Below are 11,148 nucleotides of genomic sequence, written 5' to 3'. Positions count from 1 at the left end.
GGTGTATATACTTGTATATATATACCAGTCTACTGTATAATGGGCACATACAAATTCTCTTTTTTTTTTCTACATAAATTAAATAATGTCATCAGCAGCAGGATTGCCTGTTACGGTGAATCACGTGGAAGGTGGATAGACTTTGTAGGGCATTTTGTTAAGAGTGAAACCAAAGGAAAGGCATTTTAAGCTTACATCAAATTCACTTCCCATGCATTCTTCTTTTGATCTTGTATAATTGTGGATTACTATTTTGGATTACATGTAAATGTTGATTATGATCTAATCTAGTGGATTAAGATTTTTAAGTTTAGCTCAAACACTTGTATGGGAATTAATTGCAAAGGAGGGAAGTGAATATTGTGGGATCTTGTTTCCATGTGCCTCCAACTTGCCGGAAGTACTATCTGTGTTGTCATTTTCATGGGCAAAGCCAGTTGCAGTGAATGTATGATAAAGGAAGCAAATAATTATACAGGGTATGAGATTAGCGGTTAATCCTTGTGTCCTCTTTTGTGTTATGTGATTAGTCATAATGATGTTCTGTTTTTATTCATGTTTCGTGAGAGTGTTTCAAGTATCTCAGAATCAAACTATTTTTATAAATTCCTAATTTCATTTCTAAATAAGTTTCAGGACCCAATTCAAATTCAAATCTAAATACATTATTGATAACTTTAATTATGAATATAGAATGTTTTAGCCATTCATATATATATATATATATATATATATATATATATATATATATATATATATATATATATATATATATATATATAGTTATTAAGTGGTTTTTAAAGAAATAATATCGACTGAAATATTTTATATATATAGGTGTTTACTTCTGTTAATAATTGAGATATCACTTATGAAAAAACTAAGAAAAGACGTGGGAGGAAAATAAATAAATGGTTTGGCACATTTAGTGAATGTTGTACTTTTTAATCAGTACAAATCTTCGCAATATTTATATTGTTCTTTTGTCTTCAAGTAATAATGTATTATTATTTTTGTTATTGTTTTTTTCATTTTTTTAACTACTCTCACTATTTAAAATATAATTTTACATTTTAAAATTACTGTTTTGATATAATATTTTTATTTCTATTAGTTAAATTCATATATTAAACAATTGTATGTTATTATTAAAATAATTTCTAATAAGCCTAATAATAAATAAAAATAAACCTACTTTATTATTACTATTTATTTTATTAATGATTTATTAAATTAATCTTTTTATTTTTAGAAGAAGTGAAAAATTAGGTTAGAATTCGTTTCTCCAAACTGAATTTTAACTTGTTTTATGATATATTTAAATAATGTCAGAATTTGGTTTCTTGAAAAGTTTATATTGATAAATAAATTTAATTGGTTAATTTTAAAAAGGATATTGTTTGATAAAGAAAATTGGGAAGTAAGGAATGGGTGATGAAAATAAAAATGCGATGTGGGGTTAGGATCGATGGGATTATTCTACTCTGCGGTGGACCCGAGCACAGATGAACCACTCCGAGTGTCGACTCATAAAAGCGTGACGTTAAAGTTTGGAGGAGTGGGACCCATTATCATGCAGAACAGTCCTGACGGAGGAGAGTGTGTGGGGTCCACTTTGACTCATTACCCATCCTCACTGTAAACCACCAACTTTCATACACTAACAACTTGCAACAAATTTATATTTTCACCTCGTAAAAGAAATACCAATAGTATTAATATTTTTCACCAAGGTTATTAATAAATATTAATAGAGAAATTGCTTTCTGCAACCCTCGGATATAGACCTGCACCCCTCCGAAATGTGTGAGGTTTTGAAATTAAATTTTAATTATGTCTTTCCCCCTTCACCTCGTCTCTTGTATGTCTTTCTCCCTTCTCCCTCCGTTTTTATTCACATGGATTATCTTCTAGTTACCATAATATTTTTCAGTCTTCGATTAGTCGTTGTTACAATCTCTTTTTTATCGTTTAGAGATGTACCTGTCAAAGATTTTTCGATGTCAAAAACAGTTATGACCCGTACAGTAATCTGAGTACAATAATAAATGTGTAATAAATGCGAATCCTTGCTCCTTACTTGAATTTGTATTTATAGTTTTCAGTATGAACTTGATATTAACAAAGTTTTAATTGTGACATAATCTAAGTCCAATACTTCTAATTATCATTTACGTTAATTCTTGTAATAAAATTTGTTTTATGATTATAATCAGACGTCTTTACTTTTTTCCAGCTTTGTCGCTGAGTTAAATGACGTCATATCGATAAATCATTTCCTAATTTTCGGTCCATCCAATTAATGCAAGACAATCGTATTAACCATCCGACCATACGGTACATATTCTATTGTCCTTTATCCCTCTTTTGTTGCCTTGGTTGTGATAGCGCCGCCGTGTTTGGAGCACCTGAGGCAGGATTTGCGGCGGAGCATCGTGGTTACGAGGTAAGAAAATTTTCACACTCTACTGAATGGTAATCATATTCTCGGAGTTAGTTTACGGAAAAGATGGAATCGTGGTAGAAATTGAATATTTTGACTCCAAACATGCATGAGAAGGTCGACCGGCCTAATCAAAACATTACAGTTACAGATTGTTAGCTAAACAATAAAGGGCAAATAAAGGGATTTTAAAAATGAAAAATGTCAAAGTCAACACACCTTTCTGGTCATCAATATTTAGTTTCCTGTAAGTGTCAGAAGAATTCATCTTTCACAGGTGTAATTGACCCATGCCATACAAGCTGTAATCGTACGAATTTACATACCAGAAACTGAAGAATAAAAGGAATACGTGATTGATACGACCATAACCTTTCCGGATAGAGGACTCCGGAATGCAAGACAACCTCAGGAATAACCTCGGGAACATACAATTATATTCCGGAAACAAATTCAACATGATATTATTAATTGTGAGGCCTTTGTAAAGTGCAAAGCTGAGATCTTGAAGCATTTATTCTTTTTATTTTTTAAGATATTTTTTAAAAATAAAATTGTGATAGAATTTTATGTTTCAAAATAAACAATATTTTTAATGTATGGTAACCGAGGTTGAAAATCGAATTAAATTTAAAATCTACTAAATGAACGTAAACATTATCGATTTTGTGATTATAATTCATTATTTTTTTTCTCATGCTTAAAGCAGAGTCCATTAATCTATGTGTTTGGTATTTTTTTAAGTAGGATGAAAGTCAATGTAATTACTTTACTTTACTAGACAAAATCAAGTTGCTTAGACAACACTCCTAAGTTGGTATGTCTGTTTATATAAACCTTATTTTTATATGGAAAAAGAAGATGAAGGGACATGTATATGAAATTGTTAATTATTAAAGTTTCCGAGTTAAATATATGATTAGAACTTAGGAAAATGGAATGACCTCTACTCTACACTACACCTATGAGTGTGAATTGATTGGTTTTATACAGCTGTTGTGTGTGGGTTTTTCTTCTCTCTCATCTATGAATGGTACAGAAGTCAAATGTGCTAAACCAAATCAAAGACTAATAATGTTTTTTTGGGGAAATGTATCCAATATTGTTCTGTCTGGTTAACAACAAGAAGCAAGAATCAAGAAAAGTTTTGAGAGTATTTATTATGTTTAGATGAAAGGCTTGAACCTATGGAAAGTTGCAGGGCGATTGGCATTAAATCACATTCACGTAAATTAGTGAAACCAGGAATATATAAATGTCTCTATACCCTACCCATGCCATTCCCAATCAATTCAAACTTCTATCACCTACTTCAACTCAAACTATCCAATCTACTCATAGGCTAATCTCCACTTCACACTCATTTATGTCTCTCCTTTTTAATCTTATTAACATACTTCAAATCATTTTATAAATCCATTTATCTCAATAACATACAAGGTATACTACTAACGAAGAACATATACACGAGAAAGATCTACATTTATTACACTAATACTTGTTTTTATTATCTGTTGCTGAAATTATCTTTCAGCAATTTCAAAACTTTATTTTTTTAATTTAATTACAAATGATTTTTGAATTATTGATAATAAATAGTTAAAATATTGATAATTAAGTTAAAAATCAATTTAGATTCTATGTTAAAAATCAATCAAATATTTTATTAATAATATAAACCATTTTATATATCAATCATTTTTAATTTTTTAAAATAGTATATAACTTAATTAATTATTTCGTCTTTCAGCCATTTAAAAACTTCAATCCCATTGATATTTTATAATAAAAGTTTATTATAGTTAAAAAGAGTGGGTAGGTTAGAGATCATACCTTAAAATTAAAACTATGAAAGTTTATGTTTAAATTTGTTGAATGTTCCTTCCATTTCTTTCTCTTTGTATTGTTTGGAATATGATTACTGCACATACGGGATGTAGGTGGAAAGTAAAAAAAGCAGAAAGACAAAAGAAAAAAAAATGTTTGACTTGGAGTGATGTAAGAAGAAAAAAAAGATAAAGGCGAAGAAAGTGAAAATATTGTGTATATTATTATAGTTATCTTTTCCCTAAAACATTCATGCGATGCATGTAACTTGACTGTCGAAAATGAAAATTTTGTACAAAGAGACATTTAGAACGTGTTCACTTAGGTGAAAAAAATTGAAGAGAACGAGGAAATAGATTTAAGGAGATTTAATAATAAAATAAGTTACTTTAACATAATCTTTATTAAATTTAAAATATATTAAACTAAAGCTGTTTTACATTAATACGATTTTAGTTTAAAGCACAATAATAACGTGTCATTCTAATTTCAAAAGATGACACAACTTATCTATATTTTAATTTCTTTTTTCAAATTTACGTATTTCGATTTTTTTTTTAAATATTGCACCAGAATGCTAATTTTACACGCCCTTCCTCGAAAACAGCAATATTAATATAATTGTGGGTGGTATGTCATTTTTTTTAGTATTATAGAAGGGTGAAGCATCTTAAGTTGGTATGAAGTATACATTTTTTACTATTATAGGAGGGTGAAGCATCTTAAGTTGGTATGAGGTTAGATTTATTATAGCTGCATATTATTTAACATTTTTCCAATTATGTTATATAAAAATGTTATGAGTATATAAATCTAAGTTTTACATAAAATAAAATGAAATTAAACACTATAAAGATAAAACTCGTCAAATTTTTTATTTTAAAATTTTGAATAATTAAAGATAATATCAATATTTTATATGAGTTGAATTCAGGTTTCATTTCTTTTATTTCTTCTTATTTTAAGATAAACGAAAATACTTTTAATAAGAAACTCATACATTTAATAATATATTGTCGTGGTTTGAATTTTAAGATTGAAAACAATTACACGTTTGTCACTGATGTTTCACTGCACAATAATAGTTATTACTGCTGACTCAACTCTGTTCTTAATTGCCGAGAAAAAAATTCTTTACATTACCCTTTTAAGTCTTATTTTTCATTTTTGGTATTAATTTTAACGTTATATAGACAACATTTTTTGAAATATTGTCAATAGTAAAAGATCGTATCTTTTTAATTGTTGTGTATATATATATTAGAAAACACTGTTATAATGTGATAAAAAAATATTACACACCATAACACTTTTGGCAACATTTTAAATTGGTTTGAAATATAAATGTATATTTACATCAATAGTTTTAAAATTATAAATATTCATTTATACAATTCTTATATATTTTTTATCTGTTATTGATCTATGTTGCATATTAATTATAACTTCAAAATGTCACTATATATATCTTTTCATATCACAAATATAACTATTACAAATAATTGAATAAATATTACATGCATTAAAACTAGGAGTTAAAAGTGACACAGGTAAGCCGCATAAAACTTTTAAGCTTTTATAATATATTAAAATTTGGAAAAATCGTCTTTCAATTACGTTTGATTTTCAGCTTGGTTACGTATAGCTTTGTATGTTGACAGATAGGATCGATCTAAAATAGAAAAAGAAAATACTAAATGAAAAAACAAGACAAACCCGAACAAAGCAAAAGTAGAAAAACAAAACATTAGTCATGAGTTAATCAAAGTCATTGTTCTATTACACTATATTTCAAAAAAAACAAAACATTGTTGAAGAAGTTCCCTTTTAACAGCCATGAATATGACCCTTTACCTTATCGGAAACGACAATAGACAAGCCAGAAAAGCATCTATGCTCTAGAGTGTTTCACACGATCACGATCACTGTTTAACAAACACTAAATCAGTGTCTTTAATGCAGAAATAGACTTACATATGCTACCCACAATTTCATCCTATCATATCTTTGGCAACTGGAATGGCAGTGTTTGGTTCATAGTTTTCAATAATGAGATGGAAATAACTTATTTAAGAAACTTTTAGCAGAAGCAGCTATCCTATTTTGTAGCTTCTCATTGGTCAGAAAAGTTGGACTGATCTTATTTTGATGTGGATTCCATCATAAGGGGATTTGCATGGGCATGTCCCACAATAGCATAACGTGAAGGGGAATCAAACATGATTGTGGCTCTTTTGGTTTAAGCAACAAGCTAAGGAAGTACTGCATGTGATTATTCCAATCACTCATACTTATTGAAAGGAGAAGCATGATTGATGATGAGAGAAGGCATTAATTTGGTCCATCACCATGACCACTAAAATGGTATATGTTACTATAAGATGAGAAGTGACCGATAAGGTATTATTACTACTAAAGTCATATGAATCGATCGGTCGGACGCAAGAGAATTACAGCAGTACGATAACAGTTGAGTAGAGTTAAAGTGTAATCAAGACGGTAACTGTTAATGATGACGAGTGGTTAATGTTAACATTAATAATCATTAAAAGGTAAATTAATAATTTTGATTCTTTTAAATCTTATAAGTATATTTAATTTCAATATAACAAACATTTTTTTTTCATAATTAAATTACTTTATATTTTCAGAGAAAAATTCCAAAGAAGAATCTGAGCATTTTCGATAAGTCATCCCTCGTCCTAAACCGAGTGAAAGTAAATATTCATCCAGACATATTGCGCAGGAATAGAGTATCTAACTCACTTTAATTGTCATTTAATGGACGGTAGAGTTTCATAAATATCAGTGGTTGTGGTGCTTTTTGCATGAATTTACACTCTTTCAAAACTTAGGTACTTATTAGGCCAATTACATTTTATTTTCATACGTTTTAATGCATTTCAATGCAGTTGTAGGATAAGGAGCAATCATTCAATTAATTGTTCCTTCTTTTTGTGGCCCAATGCGACAGGGAATAAGAGATATTTTATATTTTCTATGCAAGGCATCAATCCTTTTTGTCATACAAGGTCAAGTACAACAAAATTTCGCAAAATTGGAAATGTTTCACTTTTACTACAATACCATCACTTCAGAGGCTGTCAATGGTTCGATAGAAAACTGAAATTCCTTCTTTTTTTACCAAAACAAGATACCTCTCAATACACTGTTTAAAGAAATATTTAATTACTCATTTGGTTTTGTTTTTGTTTAAAATTCTCAAGTTAATTTTTCAGTTTTTTTAATCTCAGTTTCATCTAGATTTGTAAAAATTAATACAATTTGGTCTTATTTATAAACAATTGATACAATTTGATTTTTTTGTTAAATTTTTTAACGTAAGTAAAAGATTTTCCATCAAAATTAAAGTAGTTAACAAGAAGGGTTTGTTTTAGTGATATAATTAACATAATCTTAATGTTAATTTTGAAAAAAAAAAATCTTTGATTCATTTAAAAATTTTTTTTAATAAAAATGACTAAATTACATTAGTTTTTTTAAAAAAGTGACAATACAGTGAACAGAAAGAATTTAGATATTGTTTTGTAAAAACGAAACTAAAAATTAGGATTCAGCATTAATTTTATTTTATGATCACTTTATCAGGAAGAATAAACTGTGACTTAATATAAAATGTTAATTTAATATTTTACTTATTTAATTATCTTTTATATAACAAAGTGATAGGAAAGCATTTGTATGTGACAAGATGTCTGCATGTTTCCCTTTCACCTAATTATTCTCAAACCCAACTCATCCAAACAAAGAAACAACACCACCTAATTGGCCACTCATATATACAAATTCCATCCCAAACTCTGCACATATAACTGCAAAAATAATTACTAATTATTCCTTTTCTTATAATTATTTTTCATCCATAATATACCTTTCAATAACATTATGGATGAGACTGATTATTAATGAAAATAACTAGTACTATGAAAAGGATACCCTTTAAAAAATAATTAAGACACTCTTGTTAGATATTATACATTGAGTTTGTTATTCAATTAATACAAAGTGGTGTTAGTTTAACAAAGGCTCAGTAGTAAGATTAAAATAGAACATTTTAACTAAATATATAAAATAAGACTTGGGTTTATGATTATATAAATTTATTTATTTTTATTAAAAATACATGTTTTCATCTAGCATTCAAATAAAATATTTAAAAAGAATGTGAATGGTTAAAACCTCTTTTTGTTAGAATAAAAGTTATAAAACAATCTTAAAAATAACGTGACACAATAAAATTAAAAAAAATAAATAAAACATTACAAGATGACAAAATAAAAAATGCTTGTATTGAATTTAAATATCATGCATGTGGTTCTATTAATTATTGAAAAATATTGTTGATGGGCTGAAAATTATTACTTATCGTAAAAAGAAATATACGTGATTTGAAAAAAAAATGTAGCTGAAATTATGATTTATGTACATTTTATTATTTTAAAAATAAAAAATATTTTAAAATAAATCGATATTCACACAATATCCAAAAAGGTATAATCTTTTTAATTTGTGGAGGATTCGGCCTTCTCAGTTAAGTTATAGTGTCGGTGCTTCGGGTCATCCACTCTCAGGATTTAGTCTCTTTATGTCTTCTAGTCTTTGTCGTATATCAAAATAATATTCATAAAATATCAGATGCTTTGGAAAAAAATTAAAGGCATCTTAAAAATGTTATAAAAATAGCATATTTTTTCTGCAATCCAATAAAATATCTCTTAATTCCTGCATCAGTATTTTAGGGACACTAATTAACAAAATCTCTTTTAATTCAGGGTAAAATAAAGAGAGAATAAGTTAAAAAATGGAAAATAAAAAGTAAAAAGATTAGAAATGCAAAAGCGTTGGATAAGACAGTATCGAGCATAGAAAGTTGAAAGACATGTATGAAAACATAATGGACTGGACCACAGAGAATAATAATGCAGTGAGCCAAAATGCTATTTTTATTTTTTCTTATTCCAAACAAAGCATGGTGTAGGTATTCCTCTAATTTCGTGTACAAATGTGAAAAAGAAAAAAGGAAAGTGCCACTTACTACCATTTTTATCTTTTATTTCCACGAGATTCAAATAAGGCTAAAATTCTGAAACGACAACGAGCAATAATTAGTTTGATAAGTTTCTAATGCAGAGGGCTCAGACAGAGAAACCTTGGTATGCTAACTGAAGAAGACAACATAACATTCGACGATGAAAAGAGAGAGTAAAAGTTACTAAGAATTTGTTACTTTTGGGTTGGAAGATAAGATGAGACTCTATACTTATCTTGTTTGCAATCCAGTACTCAACCTTTTTTCTAGAAAAAAAAAGTATAATCTATGAATATAGTAATAAAAATAGCCCAAGAGTATACTAATAAAAATAAATGAAAATTAAAGCAAAACAGTCAAAATAAACAACCCGACTTAACCTGACTCAATCTATTACCGATTTTGATCACTTAACAAATCAATCTAATTCGGTTCATTTATTAAAGAGTTAAAAAAACTCAAACCTAATCTACCTCACCACGAATTAATAAATAAATTAATTTATTGACTCATTTAATGACAATTTTTTTTTAATTTTAAAAAAATTAATTGAAATTTAGATAAATTTCAATAAAAATAATGTTAAATTTTAAAAACAGTTTAAAATAAAAAATATAATATAATTCTAATTTAATCCAAAATCATCTTAAATTCAAAATATAATCAAAAAACAACATTGAGTGGGTTGATGAACCAACCCAGCCTATCATGGATTCAACCTGAGTGAGCCAAATTCTTATTGGACCAGATTTAAAATTGACCCGTATCAAAATTTAAATTCCTTTTTTCAATCTAATTTAGTTCGAATCCGTGATGAACCGAGTTGATTCATGAGTTTCAACCCTTTTTGATAGCACTAGTAAAAATAAAATTATTTTTAATTTAAGGAATTTTGGAAAGAAATAAGGAACAAAGGTAAATAAATGAAGAAAAATCTATAAATTCAATGCATAAGTTAATTTAATATTATGCAAGATTTTCGTTCGTTTTATCTTTGTATTTTCTTATATAAATATTTATGGAGTAATTTGTGTAAATAATATTGATATAGGTATTCATGACGGGAAGACTTTGAATGAAACAAGTTAATAATTAGAATTAACATTTCCTGGCTTTAAAATTTATAGAAGATGTTGACTGTTCAAAATGAAAATGATGGTTTATTATGGGTTCAAAAAGAAGCCGTTTTGTCTAACAGAACAGAGGCCTCTCTCTCATGATTCGAGGCCCATGGACATGACAAGATAGACAATGCACCCTGGAATTCCAAAATTACTAACAGCACCCCATACTTGTTGTAATTTCTGATCCAACTAACTTAGGGTTCTGTTTTTCTAGTTTGGGACACGTTGAAGCAGACATACCGGAATGCAGGAAAGAAAAAAAAGGCGCGTCTACAATCTCTGCAGAGACAATTTAAGTTTCTGTTAATTCTACGCGTGTGTGTGATGAAGACATTATGTACATTTTGCAAAGTTTATTCTAGAAATCTTATTCCAAAATACATTCGATGTGTTTTTTAAAAATTTATTCTAGAAATTTTGTTATGGAAATCTTTTTTTAAAAATTCTAACATGCAATCCAAAGTCACTTGTACAGAGGGTAAAATTGTCACTTCAAAACGTCTAAGGGTGTGTGAAAAATATTTGGGGGTGGAAGAACGAAAAGCCCAATCCAAAAACAACAAATCTGAATATTACGAAAGGGTCAAGGTACACACAAACCACGCAACTTCTTCTTGGACCTCCAGAAAATAATTTTCAGATTGCACAAATTTGAGAGCCAAAAATGCCCTCTTCATTGTATAATTAAAAAATCAAATGATTTT

This window comes from Vigna umbellata, chromosome 5, assembly GCF_029865625.1.
Source record: "Vigna umbellata cultivar VRB3 chromosome 5, Vumbellata_1.0, whole genome shotgun sequence".
NCBI classification, from domain to species: domain Eukaryota; kingdom Viridiplantae; phylum Streptophyta; class Magnoliopsida; order Fabales; family Fabaceae; genus Vigna; species Vigna umbellata.
Note: the sequence above shows the minus strand (reverse complement) of the source record.